Consider the following 27,084-nt stretch of genomic DNA (forward strand, 5'->3'; position numbering starts at 1 on the left):
AACCAGGCCTTGCATTTTTTATACTCGGAAGTTTGCATGCTTGCCTGACTTAGTATTTCTGAACTGATTCTCCCACCCCCACCCCTTTTTTTTTTTTAAAGATCTAACTTGTGTTGGTTTTCACTGAAATCATGCTGTTCTGTCATTACTCTTGTAAATCTGAAACTTAACCTTTAGGGTAACTGGGATGATAAACTTGTAAAATGTTTGTTCCCCTTTGCTTTTATCTTCAGTGTATCTCCTTAATCCTCCTTCAATCTCATTCATTTATCTTGTTATGATGAGAATAAGGTATAACCTTATGGCTGAAGACTTGGAAAGAATGAAGGTGTTCTCGAAATAGTGACATGTTATCTGCAGTCACAGGTTCAACATTAGGTCTGAGAATAAAGATCCTTGGTACTTAAAAAAAAAAAAAAACACATATCATAAATATCCAGTTTCTACAACAACAACAAAAAGAGATTATAATAAAAAAAAAAAAGCATAGCCTATAAACAGGAAAAATAGCAGTTAACAGAAACTGTCCCTGAGGAAACCCAAAAGTTGGATTTATTAGCCAAAGATGTTAAATCACCTATAATAAATAAGTTGAAAGAACTGAAAGAAATCATGTCTAAGAACTATGGGAAAGTATGCAAATGATGTCTCATCAAATAGAGAATAACAATAAAGAGACATAAATTATTATTCCTTTTATTTATAAAAGATTTTATTTTTAAGTAATGGTCTACACCCAGTATGGGGCTCAAACTCTAGAGTCACATGCTGTACTGACTGAGCTAGCCAGGCACCCTTATTATTTGAAATCGAAGAGAAATTCTGATGTTGAAAAGTATAACTAAAATGAAAAACTTCTCTAGTCTGAATAATATATTTATTATTTATATAATATAAATGTAAATATAATAATATATTTATTATTTACAGAAGAAAGAATCAGTTAACTTGAAGACAATGAACTGAATACAGGTCAATTGAAACTATCCAGCATGAGAAGGAAACAGCAAAAGGAATGAGGAGAAATTAGCAGAGCCTCAGACACCTGAGGGACACCATCCACCATCCCCAACATGTAAAATGGGAGTCCCGGAAAAAGAGAGAAGGACGGAGTGGCTGGGAAAGGTGGGAGAAAGAGAGAGAGAGAGGAGAGAGAGGAAGGAGCAGATGGAATATCTTAAGAAATAATGACTAGAAACTCTCCAGATACAACAACAACAAAAAGAATTAGTCTTAGAATTCAAGAAGCTCAGTAAACTCGAGTACAATAAATCAACAAGATCTACGCTCAAACATTTCATAGTCAAAATGTCAAAAGAAAAGGACAAGAGACAATCTTGAAAACTGCAATGGAAAACGTGATCCTCAATAAAAGTAAAGACTGACTTCTCACTAGAAAGCATAGAGGCCAAATGGCACTGAGATGACATTATCCCAGGTGCTGAAAGAAAACAAAGAAAGAAGCAAAAAACAACTATTAACAAAGAATCTTACATCTGCAAAACCATTTTTAAAAATGAAAGAGAAATCAAGATATTTCTAAAAAACAAAAACTAAGAGAAGATGTTGCTAGTAGTTGTGTCCAAGAAGTGAGGAGAGTATTTCAGTCTAACACTAGACATACCTTTGTTTTACATAGGGAAACAAAAAGCACCAGTATTTACTATAAAAGTATATAGGTAAATATAAAAGTATAAATAGATATTTTCATTGCAATTCTCTTCTTCTCCTATATGATTTAAAACACAGCTATACAATTTTAAAACTGTGTTGATGAGTTTACAATGTATAAAAATGTAATGTATATGATAGTAATTGCACAAAGTAAAGGAAGTGAATGGAACTATACTGGAGCAAAGTTTCTGCAATGAAATTAAATTGGTATTAATCTAAACTAGATTATTTTATGTAAACATGCTAATAATAATCACCAGGAGAACCATTAAGAAAACAATTCTAAAGCATACAGTAAAAGAAACGAAGAAATTAAAATGGTATACTAAAAAAAAATCTATCAAATACAGAGGAAGGCAATAATGAAGGAATGGGAACAATGGGTGAAGACATAAGAAACACAGCAACCAGGAAAATGGCAGGTGTAATTCTTAATTTTACAGTAATTACATTATATGTAAATGTAATAAACAATCTAAAATGGATTAAAAAACATGATACTATACTCTCACTCTCTGTAAAATATATACTTGAGATTCAAGACAGAGATTGGTTAAAAAGGAAAACTATAAAACGATTATGCCATACAAACAATAACCAAAAGATTATTTTAAGAATCTTGAGATTCAAGAATACTTGAGATTCAAGACAGAGATTGGTTAAAAAGGAAAACTATAAAAAGATTATGCCATACAAACAATAATCAAAAGAAAGTTGGAGTGTGTGTACTAGTATCAGAATAAACTTTAAGACAAAAATTTTCCCTAGAGACGAAGAACACTTTACAATAATAAAAGGATCAACCTATCACAAAGTAATAACTATTATAAATATATGCATCTAACAAAAAAAGCCCTGATAAACCTGAAGGAAGAATTTACAGAACAGAAGGGAAAAATACACAATTAAACAATAATAACTGGAGACTTCAGTATCCCATTTTCAGTAACTAGCCAGAAAGTCAACAGGGAAATAGAAGACTGAAATAGTACTAAAAATCAACTAGAGGTAAGAGATTTATAGAATACTCTACCCAACATCAGAAGAATATCTTTCTTCTCAGATGTGCAGGGAATGGAAATGCACAGACGTGAGGAAGTTAAATGGCACACTTCTAAATAATCAACAAACAAGATATCCCAAGAGAAATCAGAAAATATTTTAATGAATAAAAACATAAACAAAATATACCCAAACTGATGGGACTTAATTAAAGTAGTGCTTAGAGGGAAACTTACAGCTATAAATGCCCATATTAAAAAAAGAAAATCTCAAGTCAAATCAGGAACAAAGGAGGAATAACACTACCAACCACATAGAAATAAAAAGGATTATAAGGGCATACTAACAATAATTACACTTCAAGAAATTAGAAAACCTAGATAAGACGCATATTTATTAAAGTGTTTTTGCTGTTGTTTTAAATGTTTGTGTATCTTAAGTTCTGCAAAGTGTCAAACCAACACACAATTAATTCCTGCCTTCATAGAAGTTGAGATATTGTATTTTTTAAATTGATTTTATTTTATTTTTTTAAATGTAACAAAAAAGTTTTTATTCTTTGATATATAAAACCAAGAAAACTTTAATGTGTAATACATCATAGTTTTTTTTTTTTTAATTTAAGAAGAAAAAGGCAGAAGTGAAGATATGGGTACAAAAATACACTCAAGCAGCTGTTCCAGGAAACTCAGAACTCCTAAAATTATGAACAACAGAATACAAGTCTCAGAGGAGGCTTCTTTTTTTTTTCTTTCTTTAAAAAATTATTCACATTTGCTTAGCTCAAACATGGTAAGAAACGTAATTTCCTTCTTGGTAACAGATCCCAGTACTCAACAAGATATTCAATAACCAGCAATAACTTAGTAAAAGAACATTTCATTGTGATAGTAAGTAGCATTAGGTTTTTGGTTCTATAATACTTACTGTAGTAAAAAAAAAAAAAAAAAAAAAAAAAAAAAAAAAACAAAAAACAAAAGAACAAAACAACCAAAACCACAAAAACACTTCTGACTGCTTGGGTGCCAGAAAAGATGCTCCTACGTTCACTGGCGCCCATCAATCTGGGTGTATCTGAGCTCTTGCCCCAGACCACAAAGAGAGAGCACCTTTGGTCTTTCCTGTGTTTAGGAACAAAAGCGCACAAATAGCAAAATCAAATATAGGCGTGGCAGACCAAAATTACTCAATAAAAAGTATTTCTGCCCAATAAATAGTTTCCAAAAGAAAAATAATTGGCTTTTACACTTAATGGATTCAGCAAAAGTGAAGATGGTGAGATTGTGTTTTCCAGTTGGTGGCCTGAGCCTCCCGAGGCAGGACAGTTGCCACTGAGCAGCAGGTGGTGCCGGACCACAGGAGGAGCCCCTGTGTCTCCACCCGGAGGCTCCTAGAAAAACACGTTATTTGTAGGAAAGCTTTCTTGGGCCCGAGCCCGGTTCTCCAAGTGAAGGTGTCCTGTTTCTTCCTGGACATCGGACTCAAACAAACCAGAGTTCGTATAAAACTGGATCAAATGAGGAAACCTTTACAATGACTCAATTTATAAATATTGCTGAAGATCAAAGCGAAGTGACAATGAATTTAATCTGCGTAAAAATCAGGTTCTAAGCGGCTTGTTATTTAAAACCAGAGACAACAGAGACTGTACATCCAGATGACCGCGAGCTGCCCGGGCCCCTGGAGGCGCGGGGGGGGGGGGGGCGGGGGGGCGCGTCCGTCCTGCCCGCGGCCAGCACCTCACAACGGCCTCGGGCTCCGTCGGGGCGCAGGGAAAGGCCACACGAGCGTTTTCGTCCTGCGGCGCTGGCGCGGCCCGAGGCTGGACACCGGCCGCCTGCGACCACCCACACGCACCGGCCTGCTCCGGGCCCCCAGGGCTGACCTCCGGGCTGTGTCTGCAGAGTCACACGGAAACCGAGGATTTACTCTTCTTTTAAGAAGGTCATTTTAAAGCTTCATTTATGAAAGTCGCTCGACAGCTTCCGCTGAAATCCCTCCTGCGCGCGGCCAGGGGAGCCGGTTCCCGCCTCTGGCCTCCCGTGGTCTGCGGAGAAACCGCAGGAATGATTTTATTTTTATCAAGGTAATACATGTATATAGTTTATTAAGTAAAATTATATTAAGTCTTATAGTGAAAATTACATCCTTCGGGTACACCCCTCTATACTGTCTCATATATATATGTATACGTATATATACATATATATACACATATATATGTCATATACACATATACACGTGTATATGTGTGTATATATATATATATATATATATATATATAAATGTAAGTATTACATTGGTTTCAGGTGTAAAATATAATGATTTAACAATTCTATACATGACTCAGTGTTCATCATGATTAAGTATAGTCTTAAACCCCCTTATGTATTTTATCTGCCCCTCCACCTACCACTCCTCTAGCAAACACCCATTTGTTCTCTGTACTTAAAGAGTCTGGGTTTCTTTTTCTTTGTTTTAATTCTTAAATTCCACGTAGGAGGAAAATCATATGGTATGTCTTTTTCTCACTTATTCCATTTAGCAATATAACCTCTATATCCATCCATGTTGTCACAAATGGCAAGAACTCATTCTTTTTATGGTTGAGCAATATTCCATTTATATATATGTGTGTATATATAATATATAATATATGTATATTGTATATATTATATATATTATACATAATATAAATATATATATACACTTAAATGTAAGTATATATATATATCACATCTTTAGATATATCGATTTATCTAATTTACCTAATCTATTTATATATATCTATATATAAAGAATATATATTCTATCTATATATCAATCATATCTTCTTTATCCAGTCATTAATGGACACTTGGGTTGCTTCCATATTTTGGCTATTGTAAATAATGCTGCAGTAAACATAGGAGTGCATCTGTCTTTTCGAATTAGTGTTTTATTTTCTTTGGGTAAATACCCAGTAGTTGAATCACTGGGTCATATGGTATTTCTATTTTTAATTTTTTGTAAAACCTTCATGCTGTTTTCTACAGTTGTTGCGTCAATTTGCATTCCCACCAACAATGTGCCAGAGCTTCTTTTTTAAATTTCTATTTTTAAATTTTTGAGAAAGGTTTATACTATTTTCCACAGTGGTTGTACCAATTTGCATTCCTACCAACAGTGCACACGGGTTCCTTTTTCTCCACAGCCTCTCCAACTGTTGTTATTTCTTGTCTTTTTGATTTTGCCATTCTGACAGGTGTGAAATGATATCTCACTGTGGTTTTCATTTGCGCTTCATTGTATAATGATGTTGAGCATCTTTTCATGTATCTGGTGGCCATGAGTATGTCTTCTTTGGAAAAATGTCTATTCAGGTCCTTTGTCCTTTTTAAAATCAGATTATCTGTTTGTTCTTTTTTTGGGGGGGTACTGACTTGTATAAATGCTTTATATATTTTGGATATTAATCCCTATTGGATATATCATTTGCAAATACCTTCTCCTACTTAGTAGGTTGCCTTTTTGTTTTGGTGATGGTTTCCTCTGCTGCACAAAAGCTTTTTATTTTGGTGTAGTCCCAACAGTTGATTTTTGCTTTTGTTGCCCTTGCCTCGGGAGACGTATCTAGGAAAACGCTGTGATGGCAGATGTCAAAGAAATGACTGCTTATGTCTTCTTCTATGAGTTTTGTTTTTTCAGGTCTCCCACTTAGGTCTTTAGTCCATTTTGATTTATTATTGTGTATGTACAGTATAAGAAAGTGGTCCAATTTCATTCTTTTGCATGTAGCTGTCCAGTTTTCCAAGCAAAATTTGTTGAAAACTGTCTTTTCTCCCATTGTATACTCTTACCTCCTTTGCCACAGATTAATATTAGTGTGGGTCTAGATGATACCCTTATACTTTATTTCTTCATTTATCAATTTAAAACAAAATTGGTTAACTCCCAATCATATGAAGACTTCACTCTTCTATATTCTTATCCCACATTTCTACCCATCTCTGATATCAAAATAATGTTATAATGTGGGACTATATAAATCACCAATATAAATATAAATAGCTAATGACTACATTATTATGAGTTGCAAATATTTTAAGCAAAGAGGTGAACTAGGACCATGCCTATTATTTCTCCTGGAGTTCATAGCTACTAATTTTTTTACCCTCTAGTTTTCTATGTACTTAATACAATTATTATATACTCTTCCAAATCACTGCTACATGCAATTAATATTTTTTCTGTATGCTCAACATGTTATGTTTCTTTGTTTCCTGGAGAGCTCCTTCCCAAGGTTCTCATTTTGAGAGTACAATATGGAACTGACTGACCTCATGGCTTGTTGAATAGCAGCCATGCTGACACTTTTTTATCCCTCTCCAGAGTCATCTATATCTTTCTCTTTCTTATTTAATCATCTGGACAAATCACATCCTTTAAAAATTTCATAGGCCACAGTCCATGGAAAGTATTTTTTAGGGAAAGGAGGGACCACTCTTTCTTTTGTACCATCACACTTGATTTGGCTGAGTACAGAATTAACTAGTGAAACTGTTCCCCTTACAATTTTGAAGAAATTGTTTCAGAATGTGGTATTTGTGGAGAAGTCCAGTGCCATTCTACTTTTTGGATGTGAACTATTCCCATTCCTTGCATTTGGGAAGCTCTTACAACCTCTTGTTTATCCTTGATATGCTGCAATTTGGGACTTTTTCTTTGGTAAGAGTATTTTTCATTTATTGTGCTGGATATTTAGTGGGATTTTTCCATGTGGAGATTCATTTCGATCAGTTCTGAGAAAAAATAAACTTATTAGTTCTTTAATAATTTCTTGCTCACTATACTTTTTCTATTCTTCCTTTATTGGAGTCTTACTTGCAATATGATGGGCCTCCTGGTTAAGCCTTGAATCTCAAGTTTTTTCTGCCTTCGTTTTTTTTTTTTTTTTTTCCCCAGGTTTTTATTTAAATTAGTTGGTTAACAGATAGGGTAATACTCGTTTCAGGAGTAGAATTTAGTGATTCATCACTTACATATAATACATGATGCCAATTACAAGTACCTTCCTTAATATCCATCATCAATTTTGCCCATCCCCCACCCACTTCCCCTCTGGCAACCCTCAGTTTGTTTTCTATAGTTAAGAGTCTTTTATGGTTTGCCTCTCCCCCACCTTTCTCTCTTCCTTCCCCTTCTGTTTCTCTTAACCTCTTTGCTTCCTGTTCTGTTTTCTAGGGGCTCTTCATAATTTTCTCTTCCAGTCTATTTGTGTTTATAATTAAATTTTATTTATATTTTTAATTTCAAAGTTCTGCTTTTTCTATTTTGAAAATTTTAAGTAGCCCCTTATTCTTATTTAAGGAACTCAATAGTTCCACTGATTCTTTGAAAATATAGTTTGTCTCTAACTTATATATGTTTCTTTTTCTTTTTCTTTTTGCTTTTGCTTTTAATCTTCTAGCTACCTTCATTGTCAGTTTCTTCTGGATCACAGAATACTGTTTGATTCCGATTATCATGTTTTTCATGTTGGAAACTTTCCTTAAATTAATGGACAATTGTTGGAGTGAACTGTTGGACGATCACTCATATAAAGAATGAAGCACTGAAAGAAGTGTGTGGGTAGGTCCTGTCAATTGGTGACTTTCACTGCAAGTTAATCAGGTTAATAAGGTGAAGTGTCCTATTTGTAGAAGAATCTCCAAATGTTTGGATCTGAAAATCTTTTGCTCTGGGAATATTAAAGTGCTATCCAACAGTAAAGTATTATTTTCTTACTTTGTTTTATTACACAGGTTGAAATTCTACTTGGAGCAGACTTTCTAAAATCTATAGCAATCTCAAAGATATTTCATAAACATATTAATGTAATATGGCATTATAAAAATTACTTTAGAATTAATTCTGAATACAATCTCAAGTAATTTGTCAGTTTAAAATGTTTTAGCTAAAATGAAGTTCAAATAATTTAAGACATCTTCGCAGATTTTCACAATATGTTAGACATGTTCTATACATCCTTCTTACCTCTAAATGCGTTAGGAAAAAAAAAAAGGATGACACAGCATTGTAAAATTTAAGTTTTGGTTAATGTGACTTAGAGAAGTACAGAACTAGAAAAGATTTTGAGCTATCATTCCAAATAAACTCTTATTTTATAGAATAGGAAATAGCATTTGGATCCTTCCTTCAGGCAATTAACTAAAATAGAGAATCATGACTAGTTAACTATCTTTATATGAGATTCCAAATGTAAATAAACTTTAAAAAAAGTAGTTATATACTTAAAGTTATGCACAGTGCAACATTGTCTTACCAGCTTTGGTCTAAAACAATATAGGTACTTACAGAATTTAGTCAATACCAAAATTTTCTAGTGGTGTTGAGTGCTTTTGATTTAGTTTTGTAAAAAATAGAATCTTTTTCTAAAATTTTTTAAAAAGATTTTATTTATTTATTTGAGACACACACAGAGAGAGAGAACTCACACAAGAGGGTGGGGGAAGCAGAGGCAGCGGGAGAAACAGACTGCCCACCAAAGCAGGAAGTTTGACATGGGGCTCGATCTCAGGACCCCAAGATCATGACCTGAACCAAAGGCAGATGCTCACCTGACTGAGGTATCCAGGCGCCCCTCTTTTCTTAAAATTTGAAGCAAAAATTTATTCTTGTTATATACATGGAGAAATGAAATGTGCTTGGGATGATACTTAAAAACACAAGTCCAGTAGGATATGGTAAAAGAGCACTGAAAAGGGAATAAAGGAATCTGGGTTCTAGTTCACTACGAGCATTTTCAATATGGGCAAATCACTTAACCTCTCTGGGCCTCAACTTCAAGTATAAAAGTGTTTGACTAGATAATCTCTCTTAGGGCCTATCACTGAAAAGTTTCTTTACTTCAATACAATCATTTTCACAGCAATAATATTATTTACTAATGGATAACCTGAGTGATGGACTTAGTTTTATAATTCTGATGTTTAAGTTCTGTCTAATTATTCATTCTGCCATCACCATTGAATAGGAACTTGAGCTTATAGGCTGGTTAGAAAAAACAGGGTGTGTTGGGGCCCAGCAAGCCAGTAAAGAGCAGGAACCAAAGTTCAGAGGTGAATATAGCCACACATGTCCAATGAGCATATCAAGAGACAAGGAGAGGAGAGGGGTGATAAGAGTATACTGGAGAAGAAAGCCATCTTGTCCCTTCTCACTAACTTGTCAGGTACCTGGTGCTTTACGGAACTGGATTTCTACTTTGTTATTTTAATTATTTTTTTTTAAGGCAGGGTCATTTCCTAGCCTATTATATTATCATAAGTGGAACTTATATATAGATTTTGGAAAAGAAATCAGTATAGAATAGCTGTTAAAAATACAGACTCTATAATCAAAGAAAGACAATTATCATATGATCTCTCTGATAAGAGGAATTTGAGAGTCAGGGCAGGGGTCGTGGGATTAGGGAAGGAAAAAATGAAAAAAAAGTGATGGGGACGGGAGGGAAACAAACCATAAGAGACTCTTAATCTCACAAAACATACTAAGGGTTGCTGGGGGGTGGGGAGGTAGGGAGAGGGTGGTTGGGTTATGGACATTGGAGAGGGTATGTGCTATGGTGAGTGCTGTGAAGTGTGTAAGCCTGATGATTCACAGACCTGTACCCCTGAGGCAAATAATACATTATATGTTAATAAAAATAATTCTTAAAAAAAGAATACAGACTCTCGAGTCAGACTGTCTGGCTTTACATCGTGGAACTGGCTTTAACTCTCTGTGATATTGGGCAAGATACTTAACTTCATTGTATTCCACTTTCTTCATCTTTAAACTGAGGAAAGGAACAGTATTTTCCTCATAACACAGGTGATGCATTTGCTACACTTTCCGTCTCCTGATAATCCCTTAGTAAGTGTTAGTTACTGTTATTACCTCTCCGTGAAAATTGGCAAAAGAAAAACAAGGAGACATGATACGAGACAAGAGTGGGGGAGGACAGCCTGGGACGTGCGGGCAAACTGCGGGCAAACTGCGGATGAGCAGGAAATAGGGAAAGTGACGAACAAGGCGGGAGAAACAGTATACAAAGAAGCTTTATTAAGGGAGTCTTGATGGATGTTGTTTAGTATAATTCACCCAATTCTACCTTCTCAAGAGATCTTCAGTAAGGAGCTATATTAGTTTTCATGTTTTGTTTTGTTTTAAAGCAGGATTTGGTTTTCTTTGGGATGAGATACTCTACCAACACTGGTGTCTAGGTGGCTTGATCTTATTCTTATTTCACATATACCTACAGGAGTAAGTAATTTCACCACGAAGACTGCTGAGATTAATAAGCATTTGCTTTGGCAATCTGTCTGGAGCAGAGCAGGCATTCAAAACATGAAACAAAACAAAACAAAACCAAAAAGCAGACAAACCAAAACAAACCAACACCAAGACAAGTTGAATAAATATTAAAATAAAATAAATATAAATAAGTAAGTAAATAATCCAAATGAGATGCTGGCACATTTTTAATTAGAGAAGAAAACTTAGGTGGTAAGCCTTTGTCGCACATGTTCCTGGTGGAAACAAGGGCACCACCTGTGAAGTAAGTATTCCTGAGAGAGAGAGAGAGCAAGGACTGAAGAGAGGCAGGGAGGGAGGGAGGGAGGGAGGAAGGAGAGAAAGCGCGAGAGAGGAAAGAGAGAAAGAGCAAGACATGAGGGAAGGAAGGAAGGAAGAAAAAGGGAGGAAAGAAGGAAGGGGGGAAGGAAAGAAAAGGGAAGGGAACAGAAGGGAAGGGAAAGAGAAAATCAAGCCCAGCCAAGCTTCTAGATCTAACTACTAGTGTAGAGGAAACACAGGACTCCGGAGGAAAAAATGTGAACTGACACCCAGGGTCAACTAATGGTGGGCACTAGGGCTCTGGGTGTGGAAGATCAGACTTATTTAATGTGAGGATGTCTAGGATGTTATTGAGCTAAGGGAAGTGATCAAACTCTCCTCCTCTGGAAGGTCTAGCTCAAACTGCTTCTCTTGTAGAAAATCGTTCCAAACTAATCCAACCCAGAACAATCACTCCGTCTCCCAGGTTCCACCTGTTCCTGCTATCTGTTTCAGCCTGTCTGATCCTAAGTCACCTGCTAGATTATTTAAGAATAGCTTACATTTTCACATCTTCTCCCCCAAAAGCCAGGATAGGGTTTGATGGGGATGCCGAGCCCTGATTCTCCCGATATGTCTGTCTTCACCAGCACATACCCACCCATACTGTAAGTGCTTGGACAGCAGGGGCCAAGGCTAAGATCCTTTGTGTTCCCAGTGCCCTGCACAGGGTCTGGTCCATAAATGCTTGAAAAATGAACAAGGGCTTTCCTCCTATCCCTACTGTACAGTCCAGAATATAGGGCAAGGCATGGGGGAGCTTCTTGTAGAATGAATCAAAGTTACCTGGAATCGGGACATTTGAGTGATAAAGTCTCTCTTTCTCTGTCTGTCTCCCTCTCTCTCTCTCTATCTGAATCTCTCTTTCTCTTTTGCTTACATGCACATGCATTTTCTTTCTCACCATTGGAACCCAGACACCACGCTGGCAAGAATCCCAGGATTAGAGTAAGGAGTAGAGGAAAGCCATGTCCACTATCCCCGGTCCAAATCCATGACCCATAGAATTTGTGAGCATTATAAATTTTTTTTTATGACATTGCATTCTGGCAAGATAGGATACATAGTCACACTAAATGGAACATTCTCTTTGCTCCTGATCCTTCTCTACATCTCATCTAAACAAGGAAGTAATACCTTAGGTAGGATTGTCAAATTAAATGCGATGTCCCATTAAATCTGAATTTCAGAAAAATAATAAGTGATTCTTTTGGCACAAGTATGTCCCCAGTATTTCATGTAACATATCCTTTAAAAATATTTATTGTAGGTGCCTCCTTAGCACAGTAGGCAGTGCATCAGTCTCATAAAACTATTTGTTTATCTGAAGTTCAAATTCAGTTGGCACTCCTTTATTTTTATTTGCTAATTCGAGGAACACTTACCTTGAGTCTCCACCCTGGACCTTTTCCCTACCCACACACACTACTTAGGGGAGTCAACACAGTCCAAGCTTTATCCTGACAACTCTGAAATTTTTATCTCCAGTTCAGAAATCTCTACCAATCTCCACACCAAAAGAGTGGACTACCTACATGATAACTCCACTTTTACAGCTGAGAGTCATCTCAGACCCAATCAGAATTGTTGATTTGCAACCCCTACCACCCCCCGAATCTGTTGCTCCTCACCCTTCCCCATCTCGGTGAATGGCACTGACATGGACCCAGTTGCTCAAGCCCCCAAGAAGAGCGTCAGCCTTGATTCCTCCCCATCCCGTACTCTGTGTCCAGTCAATCAAGAAGTCCCTTTGGCTCAACCGCCAAAACATATTTCCAGCCCATCGCTGCCTCCTGGTGTCCCCTACAACCCCTCTGGATCAAGGCACACTCTCCTCTCACTTGAACAACTGTACTGGCCACCAAATGGCTTTCCTGCTTCCCCTCTTGCTTCTCTATAACCCTCTCTACTGCATTCTCCCCGCAGTAGCTGGAAGGATCTTTTTAAAGATACATCATGGAACTCGTCTGCTACAAATGCTCCGATGTTTCCTCACTGCACTAAAAATAAAATGCAAATATTCTTCAAGATCCTTCATGATCTATTTCCTGTACCATCTGTCAAAGGACACCCACCTTTCTGTTTTACAAACATCATAAGGTCCTACGGGACCTTAGGATGTTCTGCCTGAAGTACGGTACCCAGGTGGCTCATTCTTACCATTTCCGCCTCAAATCTCACATCACTTCTTCCATTTAGTCCTCCCTTAGCTGGCCCTCCACCCCCCACCCTCGTGTCTCCCAAGGCCATCAGCCTGGGGTATTTCCACCTCCAAGCAAAACCCAGTGCATCTACTTTGGTTTTAGTTTGGGCCTGTGCACTGGTTTCTGTCCTCTTGCATTTGATGTTTTTTTAAAAACAGCAGAGAAACAGATTTTGTTAATTTCCTAATTCAATTTAAGAGTTCTGTCCATTCATATATCATTTGACTTATGGTTTAATTACCCACATTTGTTGTGATGGCTTATATAGGTAGACTTATTTCTACTATATGATTTTTATTTTTCTATTGATCATGCTTTTTTTTTTTTTTTTTTGTTGACAGAGAGAGTGAGCGGAGGAAGGCAGAGGCAGAGGGAGAAGCAGGCTTCCTGCTGAGCAAGGATCCTGATGTGGGACTTAATCCCAGGATGCTGGGATCATGACCTCAGCCAAAGGCAGCTGCTTAACCAACTGAGCCACCCAGGCGTCCCTGATCATGCATTTTTTTTAAAATGATTTTATTTATTTATTTGACAGAGAGAGATCACAAGTAGGCAGAGAGGCAGGCAGAAAGGGAGAAGGAAGCTGGCTTCCCACCGAGCAGAGAGCCCGATGTGGGGCTCGATCCCAGGACCCTGAGACCATGACCTGAGCCGAAGACAGAGGCTCAACCCTCTGAGCCACCCAGGTGTCCTGATCATGCATTTTTAATGTTTCTTTCTTCTCATTTGTTCCCTGTCAAGGAGTTGACATACTTTCTTTATTCTCTAATTTCATCTTTTAGTTTGAAAAAACATATACTTGATTTCTGTGATTTTTGGGTTATCTGTAAAACTCATTTTAAAAAAAGATTTTATTTATTTATTAGACAGACACAGAATGAGAGAGCAAGAGAGAGACTATGAGAGGGGAGAGGTCAGAGGGAGCAGCAGACTCCCTGCCGAGCAGGGAGCCTGATGTGGGACCTGGGACTCCAGGATCATGACTTGAGCCAAAGGCAGTTCCTTAACCAACTGAGACACCCAGGTGCCCCACCTTTAAAACTCTTAAGCCGATGTAGGGACGCCTACGTAGCTCAGCCTCTTAGGCATCTGCCTTCGGCTCAGGCCATGATACTGGGGACCTGGGATTGAGTCCTGCATCAAGCTGCTTGCTCAGCCCAGAGCCCACTTCTTCCTCTGCCTGCTGCTCCCCCTCCTTGTGCGCTCTCACACTCTTGCTGAGAAATAAATAAATTAATAAATAAATGAAATCTTTAAAAAAGCCAAACTCTTAAGCACGTGTAACTTATGTCTGAACTGAGTCTATTACCCCTCTTAGAGCACACAATGAGAATCTCAGAATCCTAATGCTATGTACCTTCAGTTGTTCTAACAATGTGCATTATCATGTCATTCCAACTTGTCACTAACATCTCTCGAAATGGCTTTTTTGTGGGTTTTACAGCTAATGGTGATTCAGATTTCCCGACATGTTGGCTAACTACTTACCCACCGGGCTCCTTGTTTCCCACTCACTCCTGCACGTCTGACTTCCGGTGCTGAAATAATCCTTCAGTTGTCCTTCCAGTAGCTGTTGTGGAGGAACCATTTCTCCATCCTTATGTCAAAAAATGTTTCTCTAGCACCTTAAATCCTGGGCATAATCCACAGGTACAAAATTCTGGTGTAAGTCCATTTCTTCATTGCAGCCAGAATGGCGAGATGTGTGAGACTTTGTGGATGGAATAAGGTGATGTCTGGGCCCAGCTTGCTTCCCAGAGCAGAAAGCCGGGACCTAGCTTCCTGGTTTTCAGCCTTCCTCCCTAACTGATGTCTGGGAACTCGGAAGCATTCGGGCCCTAGCTGGTCTTCTGGGGACCCCCGGGATCCTGAAATCATGCTGTCATACGTGGGATATCGCCCCGCTTCACCGCTTGAACACTTTTAAGCCAGGAATGTCCCCCACAGGGGAAGACCCCTAAGTCTTTCAATCATGCACCTGGTTGTCCATAGAAACTTTGCAGTAGGCCCCTTCAGGTAGGTGCCTCCCCTCGGCTGTATCCATAGCTGTATCACACTCACAACTGGTTCCCATCCAGGCCCCTCGGGCTCTGAAGCTGCGGCAGGCACCACAGTGGGAGCTAGAGGTAGCTCTTGAGGTGGTTCAGCATCTTCTTCTGAGGTTGGGGCTGTCGGTCCAAGAAGAGAAAGTATCAATCCAATGATTGACTTTTCATGTCCCTCCTAAATCAAGGAAAATTTCCCCACCATTCAATGTTCTCTGAGTCCAGGAAGCAATCCCTAGAGGGTCTCCCCTGATAGCAGGTCATGGGCACAGGGATCTGAGGCTACTCCTTATTCCCGGCACACCAGATGACAGAGGCTAGCTCAGGACGGCCTCCACTGTTCCCTGCACAGGTCTATATCAGCCACCCCCTGTCCTCCTCAGATCAGCATCTCTCTGGTTCTCCTCCCTCTACCCCTCCCCCTGCTTGTGCTCTTTTCCCTCTAATAAAGAAATAAAATCCTAAAATAATACATAAAAGATTGAGCATCAAAGTGAACCTTGAGGCCTTCAAGACCTGGCCGGAAACACCCTCCTGTGTGTATTTCCTTGTCATCTTTCTTCTTGTGCTGATGGCATCAGAGGTGCATGTCATCCCAAGGAGGGAGAAGGCCGATGGTGGAGAGACTCTGGGCTCCTGAAGAACACAGAAAGGATTTCAGTCTGCAATCTGAAGATCCACTCAGCACTGTCAAGGCGGGGACCTCTGTGGTGACAGGCAACCAAAACCTGGGGAGTTACATGGTCATTCAGCGTAATGTAATATAGCTCCGTACAGCATGTTGAAATGACCAAGTTCACTTGAATAGTGATCAGCCTAAAACCTTTAAAGAGGACCAAAGAGGCACCTGGCTTCCCAGGCACTAGGATCCTTGATCTCAGGGTTATGAGTTCGAGGCCAACATCAGTCACAGTTAACTTAAAAATAAACAAAAGGCTTACACAGGACTAAAATCAGTGAGGCTCAAACAACGGAGCTGGTCTCTGCTGGGATGGATCCTGTCTCCCGTTCATTCAGCCACTGGGCACTGCGCACTCAGATGGTGCCAGGGCTTATCAGCCCAGCGGGTTCTCCTCGTGAGAGCTCAGGGTCTAGAGCAGAAGATGGACAGACGAGAAACCAAAATGTGAACGGGAAAAGCGATTGCTCCACAGCAAAAGAGCAAGGGACACAACTAAGGCCCGAACTCCACCCGGTGAGGGGTATGACAAGGCTGTGCTGAGATGACACGGAGAATTCCTGTGGGAGGAAAAGAAGGAGACAGCCCTGCACAAATGCGAGTGCATTCCACCTGGCGGAGGGCACCATGGAGCAGAGGACTGGAGGTTAGAAAGGGGGCCAGGGTGGCCAGAGAAGATGAGGAAGGACCAGAGTGGGAGGGGAGGAGGGCCAGGGCCCGGGAAGTTGGTCAGTATCAGTGCCCTTCTCCCAGGGCTGTGTGACTGCACTTCCCCACACTCAGTGGCTGAACCAACAAATGCTGCCTCGTGGTCTCGGGGGATCAGGAATCCAGCAGTGCTCTGCTAGGGGCTCCTGCCAGAGTCTCTCCTTAAACTGGGCTGATGACAACACCAAGGGAGGACCTGCTTCACCGAGAACCTGAGCGCACTCAGGGGCATGGGCCAGATACAGCCCATCTCAAAGACCTGACTTCTGTCTTTTGTGGGCCCACAGGGCTGGGCCATGTGCGTATGTCTGGGTCATGGTTCCACCTAGGGTCTTGTGCTCCAGTATGAATATTGGAGAGAGAACATGGATCCGAGTCAACATGGGGCTGGGCAATGAGTTTTCGAACGAAATCTCAGAAGGGCCTTTGGGTCACGTTGCCACGTTCTGTGTCATGGAAGTGAATCACCAAGTCCGGACCACACTCTGGGGAGGGGTCACACAAACATGTCTACAGAGGAGTTGGGCAACCAATGGAGCCCCCGAAGGGAGACTGTAAAGATCCCAGAAGGGTCCAGGCCTTGCCCAGAATCAGACTGGTAGGGATGCTTAGCAGGCTTGAACCCAGCTCTTTGAGTATCCTCAAAGTTGGGGTCCTGGATGCAACCTAGCCATTCACTGGGGGCTCTGGAAAAGTTTTTCTGGAAGGAAGTGGCTGTTGGCCTGGAAATGTTATCAGGCTGAGGGTGATCATTAGTCTCCTAGACAGGAGACATATGCCCAGGTTCTTGTCTGAGGAGGATCCTGGGTCATGGCGACCCACTGGATGGACCCCTATCTGCATCACACCCTTTGGATAGGAGAGAATGGCCTGCATCCCGGGACAGGCGGTCTCTAGGGCTAAGGGTACATTCTGACCATCAAGGGCCAAGAATCCAGTCCCTTCATTAGGGTTTGCATTGATAATGCAAAGCCTAAGACCTTGGGAACTATTACCCAGCCCTCTGTAAGTGGGGCTGTCCTCTTCTGGGACTCCAGAATGTGAGCACCAATGAACACATGTGTGCACACAGGAGCTTGTGTGCTGGTGCACACAAACACACACACCCCAAGAGGGACTGTGGGGTGGGATCTGATTAGTAGCAGATTCCAAGAAGTTGACAGGAGGGTGGAAATTGGGTAGGAGGTATTTCCTCCATGTGACAGCACTCTTCTAACATCATAGCTATTATCCAACCTATGCCTTTGGACATCTGATAGAAAGACATGCTGGATTCATCCATATTTGGCAAGAAGACCATCCCTGTGTGCCACAATGGCTTATCTAGGATCTGAACCAGGTAAGAATAGAGACTTGTGTCTGAAACCAGGTGTGTTTGCAAGCTGCGTCCCTGGCTGCTCCCAGACCTTCCCTGGGGGCCTGTGGAGAGGGGTGTGTTGGGGTTACTGTGTACAGATAAGATGTGTCCTTGCATGCAGAAGGGAGATGAGGAGATGGCAGACAGGAGCACTGTTCGTGTAGGGGTCCAACCAGGAGTGGGCCCCGATAGGGCATCTCAGGAAGTGATGTCACTGCCTGGCTCACAAAGGCCTTCAGAACTTGGAACCCCTGCAACCAGGCAGCCAGTCTAGTCCAGTAGCAGGGTTACTGGACTCAGGACCTTGACACAGAAAGATGTTTTCCTGTTGTGTACGTAGTTTCCGGGGCTCTGGGTACCAGAACCCCCAGGTAAATGACTTGTTCCCATGCTGCAGACATTGGCTAAAACCACCCCCCCAATGCCACAGGACCTTTCAAGGGAGACGCCATAAGGTACTTACTACTGAGGAGACTAGGCGATGCCCCCCCCCCCCCAACCATCCTAGGGAAGCCCCATCCATTCCTCTGGAGTTTGAGGGGAGGAGGGATATGTGGGGGTTCCTGCCCATGGGCTGGAGGAGGGTGAGCACAGTGGATACCCTGGTGATCCCTTCTTGTTCACACCAATGTCAGGGTGGGCAGGGTGCACAGGGGATTCCTGAGGTGACTCTTGAGCTGTGCCAGAGCACATCCAAGGCCCTGAAGCTGGGCCACGTTTCTCTCCTTGGGGGAGGGCTCTGCCACCTGGGCTGTGGTGTGTCTGGAATGGAGCGCCCGGGGTCTGAACACTAGCAAACGCCTCCAGACAGGGCTCTAAGGCCTCCTGCCTGGCTGCCGGGCACTGTCTTTACAGAACGCCCCAGAGGACATGGTGCAGGAGGTGACCGAGGAGATTGCCTGCTCTCCTTCCTCCAAGGAAAAGAAGCCTCACACGGCCAAGAGAGTTTGGCGCTGGCTCAGGGTGAGTGCAGGTGCTGGGGAGACCCGACCCCGGGGCGCCCATGCAGCACCAAGGGCCCCACTTCCTAGAAGCCAGCCTGGCCTCCTAGAGTCCTGTACTCCCGTGAATCTGCATCCCATCTCTTCCCCAAACTGGCCCACATGGTCCTGCCCACGCCTTGGACAGAAGCACTGCCATTGTCCACATACTTATAGGAGTATCATTAAAGAGACTTTAGACCAGGTCTCATCCCGTTGATTTAGACTCCTTTTGCCCTGGCAAAGGCATTTTTCTAACTCGTGCTCCCAAGTGCCCCCACTGGCCCAACAGTCCTTCCTCAGCTTCTGCAAGTCTTGCAAATGGGAGACTTTGATCCAAAGGGACATGGGTCCCATGGTACTCTGTCTCTTGCTCTGCGCTTTGGTATTGATTGAACACATTGTTGCGCCCCCCCCCCCCCCCCCCCCCAGGAATAGGAACAGAGGCCTCACTGCACTGCACTGCACGGCAGTCCTGAAGGCCAGTCATTGATCACAGCCATGGAGCCCTTTACTGCGGCAGGACTGGATGTAATCCCCTTCTCTGGCCAAGGCACAGTGCTGCATCCTACAGCCTCTGTTCCTTCTTATCCTAAGCCCCCTCGCCTTAAACATTTCTGTGTACTCGTCTCAAGAATGGGATATGTTGGGTGCCGGGGTGGCACAGGGGTTTCAGCCTCTACCTGCAGCTCAGGTCATGGGTCGTGGGTATCACAGTCCTGGGATCGAGGCCCACGTCGGGGGCGTGAGGTCCTCTGCTCAGCAGGGAGCCTGCTTCCCCCTTTATGTCTGGCTGCCTCTCTGCCTACTTGTGACCTCTCTCTCTATCAAATAAATAAATAACAAGTCTTTCAAAAAAATAAAAAGAATGGGCTATGTTATCAGAAATCACAGGATCCATGCCACTCATGCAGGGACGTGCTATCCATACTCCGCTCACAAAGGGACCTCAGATACTAGCAAGTTCAGACATCATTTTTTTCAATTCTTTGTATGGATACCAAGAACATTTTCTCATTGCCTTAAAGGCTTCTTAACTGAATGGCTGATTGATGGATTTGAGAGAGAGACAGGGGGAGAGTGGGGAGAAGCAGACAGAGAGACTGAATCCTCAAGCAGACACTGCCCCTATGGACACAGCCCTACGAGGAGCACAGGCTCAGAAACAGAGACCATGACGTGAAGCAAAACCAAGAGCCTTAGGCTGAACCCAATGAGACACTGAGTCACCCGATTCTTTTTCGGACTCTGGGCTCTCTTGTCCCACCTCTTGCAGAAGTCCCTGAGATCTGGGGGCTCATTCTGCCCTCCAAGCCCCAACCCTCCTGTTGGCCACAGCACTGACTCATGTCTCCTCTGATTCACCTCAGGGGAAAAATCGTTCAACCAGGAAGAGGAGGAAGACCTCGGTGCTGATGGCCAAGCAGGCCAACAAGCTGCAGGCTGCAATAGATCACCTGGTGCCTGCCGTCATCAGACAAGATCTACACTGTGTCCACACCTTTCTGGACACATACCGTCACTTGGCCACCACCCAGGAGGTGCTGGACCTCCTCTTTGCAAGGTGAGCACCCTCCCCTGCCCCTAACTGCTCTGTGAGATTTGGCCAATTCCTGTTGTGAGACTCTGGCAGGTCCCTAAGCTTCCCCAAGCTTTCCTTGCTCCTAACTGGGGCAGAGGTATTATAGGGACTCAGTGGGGTCTTGTAGGGAAAGGACACCTGGGAGCCTGCGCCAGTGGAAAATTCTGCTGGAGGGCCTGTGGGCATGCTCTTTGCTCATTCCTGTGCCCCTCATGATGAAGCCACTGCCTCATCCCTGACTCTCACTATGATTTTGAGCTGGGCTCCTTTGCCACTGAAAGGGAGATCTGAGACTCCTTCTGGGGCCTGTGTCTGGCTGAATCCAGAGCAAGCATCCCTGGGGGTGAGCAGGGGCCAGGCCCACTCAGACGTCGGTGATGGGCTGGTTGGGGCCCTTTTATTCAGCAAGCATTCAGGAAGCCCCAGTAGGTGGAGGCGATTATCTAGGAGCTGAATGGGATCCCTGTACAGAACAGAGAGCACCCCAGGGCTGCAGGCTAGTCGAGGGTCAGGCGGTGAGAGCCAACATCCACAGATATCTCATGCGATGCCCCCTGGCCTCCTCTAGATTCGGATGTGTTTATTCCAGCTATGATGAGGTCGGCGGACCCCAGGAGCAGCGCAACATGTGAGTAAGCTTTGGCTGCTTTAGGAGGGCCTTCCCTGTCCACCAGGGTAGTGAGGGTCCTGTGAGTTCGAGGGGCTGCCGGACCTTCAGACTCACCTCGTTATTCTTGCTTTATGGTCAATGTCTGAGAGCTTCTACTGGAAACTGGGAAGGTGCCCTGGGGGGCTGGGGTAGGTGTGTGAGCACTGTGGGAGAGCAGAAGGGGATGGTGTACAGCTTCAACCCCTGAGAGGGTCATGCTCCATCCCTGACCCCTCCCAGCCCTCTCTCTGCCCCAATTCTGGGACCCAGAACGCAGGATTGAGGAACCATCGCATAGCATTCTGTTGGCACCTACATGCTGGGTGCTCAGAGGGGGCTCAGGGAGACTGGTGACCCAGTAGAGCCCAGGGAGAAGCAGGCATCCCACACCCTGTGGGAGGTGAGTGTCAGTGGAAACAGATCCACTCTCATGGCACCTAGTGACTGGGCAGAGGAGGTAACGGTGGAGGTATGGGAAGGGTCCTGGGAAGGCCTGGCTAGAGACAGAGTCCCTTTGTTCCCTCCTCGGTTGGATCTTCACCGAGCAGAGGCGAGTGCAGTGAGGGTAATTAAGAGGTCAGACACCAGCCCTCCCCAGGCACAAGCAGTTGAATTCAAGTGGCTCGTGGGCAAGGAGACAGACTGAGGAGTGTGACCAGCTCCCCTAAGAAGTCCAGAAATGCCCACGCCATTGACCAAGGACTCCCACTCCTAGCAGCTTTTGGCCAGCCTGCAGTGTGGGAGTAAGCCTTTCTCGGGCAGGACTGCCTGGTCGCACGTGGACAAGGAGTCCGACTGGTCTTAGACAGGAGCTGACAGCCCAGGGGCCCAGGTTCCCACATAGGTTCCCTGGGATTTTGGTTTGGATGCGTGCCCTGTCCTCTGACTTCTCTGCCTCCATGTCTGTCCCCAGGGCCGTCTATGCCATCCTTAACACCTGGGTGGAAAAGTATCCAGGGGATTTTGTGCAGCCTCCGGAGTTTCCCAGCTTGCATACGCTGCTGGCCTACCTGCAGGTCAATGTGCCGGGCTCGGACCTGCAGCGCTGTGCCCAGCTTCTGCTTCCAGAAAGGCAATGCGCTCCTGAAAAGACCACGGAGCCAGAGGCTGGGGGTGAGGAGGACTGGGGGTGACTGGTGTGGGCCTGAGGCAGAGGCAGGGTGGGCCACCCTGAGGAAGCCTCTGTAGATTGTAATTGGGCTGAAGAGAGTGAATCGTCTCAGATCCCTGTCCCCATGGGCTTCCGTCGGGGACACCTTCCGGGGGCTGGGTCTTGAACGCAGGCCACGCTGAGTGGTGGGGAAAGGGAAAGGCAAAAGAGAAGTCAATCAAGCTGATGATGCTTTCTCTTCTCGGAGCTACAGCACCGGCCCCAGAGCGAGATCAGGATGTGTCTCGGGAAGTTGTTCCAGCAGCCACTCTGGCACCTGCGGCACCTCTAGGGCCTGAGCTGGCCCCCGCCATCCCTGCTATGGCTGCTCACTATGGGTTAGGAAAACCAGTGACCCCCCCTGACCCATTGGGGCCAGGGCAGATGGTCGTCAGGGCCCTCGTTCACTTCTCTGCCACGGAAGAGCCACCAGGCCTTTTGAATTTCCTGGATGACCAGCAGGGTCCTGCCACCGAGCTGCCGCCCCCTGCCTCCGTGGAGCAAGCAGGCTCGGCCCCCGAGCTGCCGCCCCCTGCCTCTGTGGAGCAAGCAGGCTAGGCCCCCAAGCTGCCGCCCCCTGCCTCCATGGAGCAAGCAGGCTCGGCCCCCGAGCAGCAGCTTGTGCTTGCTGCAGCTCCAGAGCATGACTGGAGCATGACATCATTTCCTTCTTTATCGTATTTGTTTTCTGTGTTCACCTCTATAATTACTTCATAGATGTTATTTATTAAATAAAGTAGAATTTGAGTTTATATAACATTTTACTCGCATCCTTTGCAGTGGGATATGGAGGTCTCATTAGGTCCATCCAGAGTGTTGCACAACCATGTCATTCTACGACGTTTCCTCACAGAGACATCCGCGCTCCTCATCGCTCACTGCTCTGTCCCTCCCCCAGTCCCTGCAACCACTGCTCTTCTCTCTGTCTCGGCCACTTCACCTCAACTTGGATTTTCCTCTGCCTGGAAAACTACAATATGGCCTTCTGTGTGTGTCTGCAGAACATAAGAGTGATTCCCCTCTTTTCAAACTTTTTTAGAGACGATATAGGTATTTTCCTTTTTGTGAATCTTCTGCCAAAACAAACAATGAAACAGCACAACACAAAACAAATGACTCTTTTGTCTGGTACACCGCCAGCTAACTGCAGAGAAAGACCCTCCCTTTTGAGAAAGAGCAGAGTTGCTACCCTGTGTGGTGTGCGACATGCTGGAAAGAGCCGCCGGTACCCACAGAGCAGTGGCCCTCCCAATACCTGGTTGTGTATACTGGTCTGCACACAACACACAACTTCAAGAAGTCCACAGAATTGTGAGCTTGGACTGATAGATACCCTTTCGATACAGGTAGACTCCCCAAATAGATTTCATATTCCCGTGTACTGTTCATCTGAAATATCATTGTTCTTTGTGATTCACCTGAAAATGCTCCGCCCTGGGGACAGACATGGAGGCAGAGAAGTCAGAGGACAGGGTACGCATCCAAACCAAAATCCCAAGGAACCCAAGTGGGAACCTGGGTCCTGGGCTGCCAGCTCCTGTCCGAGCCCAGTGAGACTCCTTGTCCACCTGCTACCTGGCAGTCCTGCCCAAGACAGGCCTGCTCCCACACGGCAGGCTGGCCAAAAGCCACTAGGAGTGGGAGTCCTTGATCAATGGGGTGAGCATTTCTGGACTTCATAGGGGAGCTGGACACCCAGAACACCAGGTAACAAGAACTAAAGGAGCGCCAGCATGGCCTGGCCACCGGCAGTGGTGTGCACACGCTCGGCTCCTGTGCCGCCGAGGAGACCACTTCTCCCCCATTGGTGTGGTACCAGGCCTTTCTGACATGCTGGGTTTCAAGTGACAGGTCAGTGTATCGGGCTGAGTACTCAAGAGGATAAATGAGTTCCCTCTGCTGGCTGAGCCCTCACCATTAGGTAGAAAGGCCATGGTTTCATAGCAACCATTCCAATCTATGACTACAGGGCCCTGAGATACGAATTCTGTTACTGTTTCAGGCCTTTTTGGTCTTTTTCACTACCACAAGGACAAGTCAGTAAGTTAGATGATAGACAAATGAATTCCATTCATCCTGGATTTTTCTGCTATTCTTTACGTGAAAGTACTTTTAAAATATATATATATATATATATATATATATATATATCTCACATAGCACTATACAAATGCTAGTTATTACAAATTACATCCAAATGAAGCTAGATGTCTCAGAAACTGGCATTCTTATTGTTTATTTTTATTTAAAAAAATCAGTCATTTTCCTACTTGGCTCAGAATCAGAAAGTTTCATCATAGTTCAGTTTTAGGATTCCTCTAAAGTGATCTAGAAACAAAGACAGTAATACACATTCTTCCAACTTCAATACCGAAGTATATACAACACTCACCAGGAGCTGAAACACTTTCATGAGCAGACAATGACCAACTACAGAATGTCCTGGTGGGTTACAGTCCCGAAGGTGGTGAGAAGACCTACTCTCGGACACCCGTGGTTTGGCTGAAGGAGTCTCTCATGTTCAATGAAAACTGAGTTCTGACATCCTGCCTTTTTAGACAGAGTTAACAAGATTAAGAAAGGGGATTTAGTAAAGCTTTTCAAAAGGCCCCACACTTTGACCTGTTTTTTCTGGTGAAAAATGCACACGATCTAAGCATGTACACGTGTGGTAAATGACAGCTTTTCTAAAGCAAGAGCATGAACATCCAAATCTCATGGCTGGCCCACTTGAGAACCTTCTTAATAGTCATGGACAGAGTGGCTTTATTCATTTTTATAAACAGATACACCAAGTCTTTTTAGCTGAGTTCTTACATATTAAATTTACCTTTAATAAGGTAAAGGGTTTATTTTTTAAGAATGTTAATTTTTTAAAAATTACAAAAAATCTTTTTTACAAACTCATGGCCCGGAGTACAAGACCTGAGCTGAGATCCAGAGTTGGATGCTTAACCGACTGAGCCACCTAGAGGCCCCTTAAATTTATCTTTTAAAATATAATAACCTAAGGAAAAAATTACCCTTTTCTTCTATAACTTGATATGCCATTCCCACTTTCATCTCTGACCAGTACCTTCCCCCTCACATCCTGGACAAATGAATTTACTATATTCCATAATGAGAAATGTTGTCATTACGATTATTATATGAAACTGCTGAAATGCTCTCAGTACCTTGGAAGCCCAAGCCACATGACCCACGACTGGGACCAGCTGCAGTCCTACTCATTCTCACTGAAGGTGCCTGGCTGCTCTTTAGTAGCCTGGGCTGCCTCCTCGACAGTCTGGACCTCAAGTGCTTTCAGGACAATAGCAGGGGACGCGGCGCTGACTTTTAGCATAGCCATGGCCTCACTGTGACTTCAATCGTTCAAATCAATGCCATTGATATTCAGCAATATATCACCTGTCCAAAGGAATAAACAAGAAAATGAGATGAGCTACCAAGTCATTATCTTCCCTATGCATCCTGTTATTTGTAATTTTTTCACATCTCTGTCATTCTTACGATATCGAGGGAAAAATCCAATTCATGGAAAACATTCCAAAACAACTCAAAACTTTAAGATATTTTCATCATATATAGGAAAAAATGTGGCTTGAGGCACTGTGATGTGACTGGAAGTCCAAGTCATTAGACCTCGTTTTGCTAATGTGCAGGACCTGGGCATGTTCATTTCTCTTCTTTGGGCTTCAGTGATTTCTGTAGTTCTTTCCTGCTCAAAAATTATTTGATCTTTTGCTCTTAGAAATGAATTTTTAACATAAACTGTTTTAGAGTTACACAGTTTTATAGATATAGTCCTACAGAGTTTGCTCAGCGTGAATGTATCAGAATACTTAAAAAGAAGAGATCCTTGGGTCTACACAAAGAAATGAAACTTGTGATTTGAGCATCTTTTGCTTAAGGAAGAAAAAAAAGTGTTTGTTGCCCTGCCAAGTAATATAATAAAAAAAAAGGGCCACGAGGATTATATAAAAAGTTAGGAAGGAAAAGATGAGTGTTTTATTTTTTGGAGGGTTTTTTCCAACATAAAATAATGCAATGATCTAAATAAACATTAGAAAATAACGGAAAGGGCGCCTGGGTGGCTCAGTGGGTTAAAGCCTCTGCCTGCAGCTCAGGTCATGATCCCAGGTCCTAGGATCGAGCCTGCATGGGGCTCTGCTCAGCCGGAAGCCTGCTTCCCCCCCACCCACCCCCCGACTGCCTCTCTGCCTACTTGTAATCTCTGTCTGTCAGATAAATTAATAAATTCTTAAAAAAAAAAAAGAACGAAAACATCATCAAACTGCAGCAATTTTCCTTCCCATTAGGCGTTTTTCTAACCTTAGAGAGAGGTTTTACACTTATATATGGAAGGGACACTTTAGAAGATTTTTAAAAAATCATATTTAATAGAAAATTTGGGGAA

At 43.2% G+C, this 27,084-nt stretch overlaps 2 long non-coding RNA genes across 2 annotated transcripts; one reads left to right on the top strand and one right to left on the bottom strand.

Annotated features, from left to right (window-relative positions):
* Window positions 1–2,811: 2,811 nt before the first annotated feature.
* LOC131813857 (uncharacterized) lies at window positions 2,812–15,159 on the bottom strand. Its single transcript, XR_009347005.1, has 2 exons — window positions 15,006–15,159; window positions 2,812–4,723 (listed from the first exon to the last, which is right to left on the bottom strand). It is a non-coding gene; the product is annotated as an uncharacterized LOC131813857 (long non-coding RNA).
* Window positions 4,623–8,427, top strand: LOC131813859 (uncharacterized). Its single transcript, XR_009347007.1, has 2 exons — window positions 4,623–4,762; window positions 8,126–8,427. It is a non-coding gene; the product is annotated as an uncharacterized LOC131813859 (long non-coding RNA).
* Window positions 15,160–27,084: the final 11,925 nt, after the last annotated feature.

Source organism: Mustela lutreola, chromosome 13 (assembly GCF_030435805.1).
Source record: "Mustela lutreola isolate mMusLut2 chromosome 13, mMusLut2.pri, whole genome shotgun sequence".
Lineage (NCBI taxonomy): Eukaryota > Metazoa > Chordata > Mammalia > Carnivora > Mustelidae > Mustela > Mustela lutreola.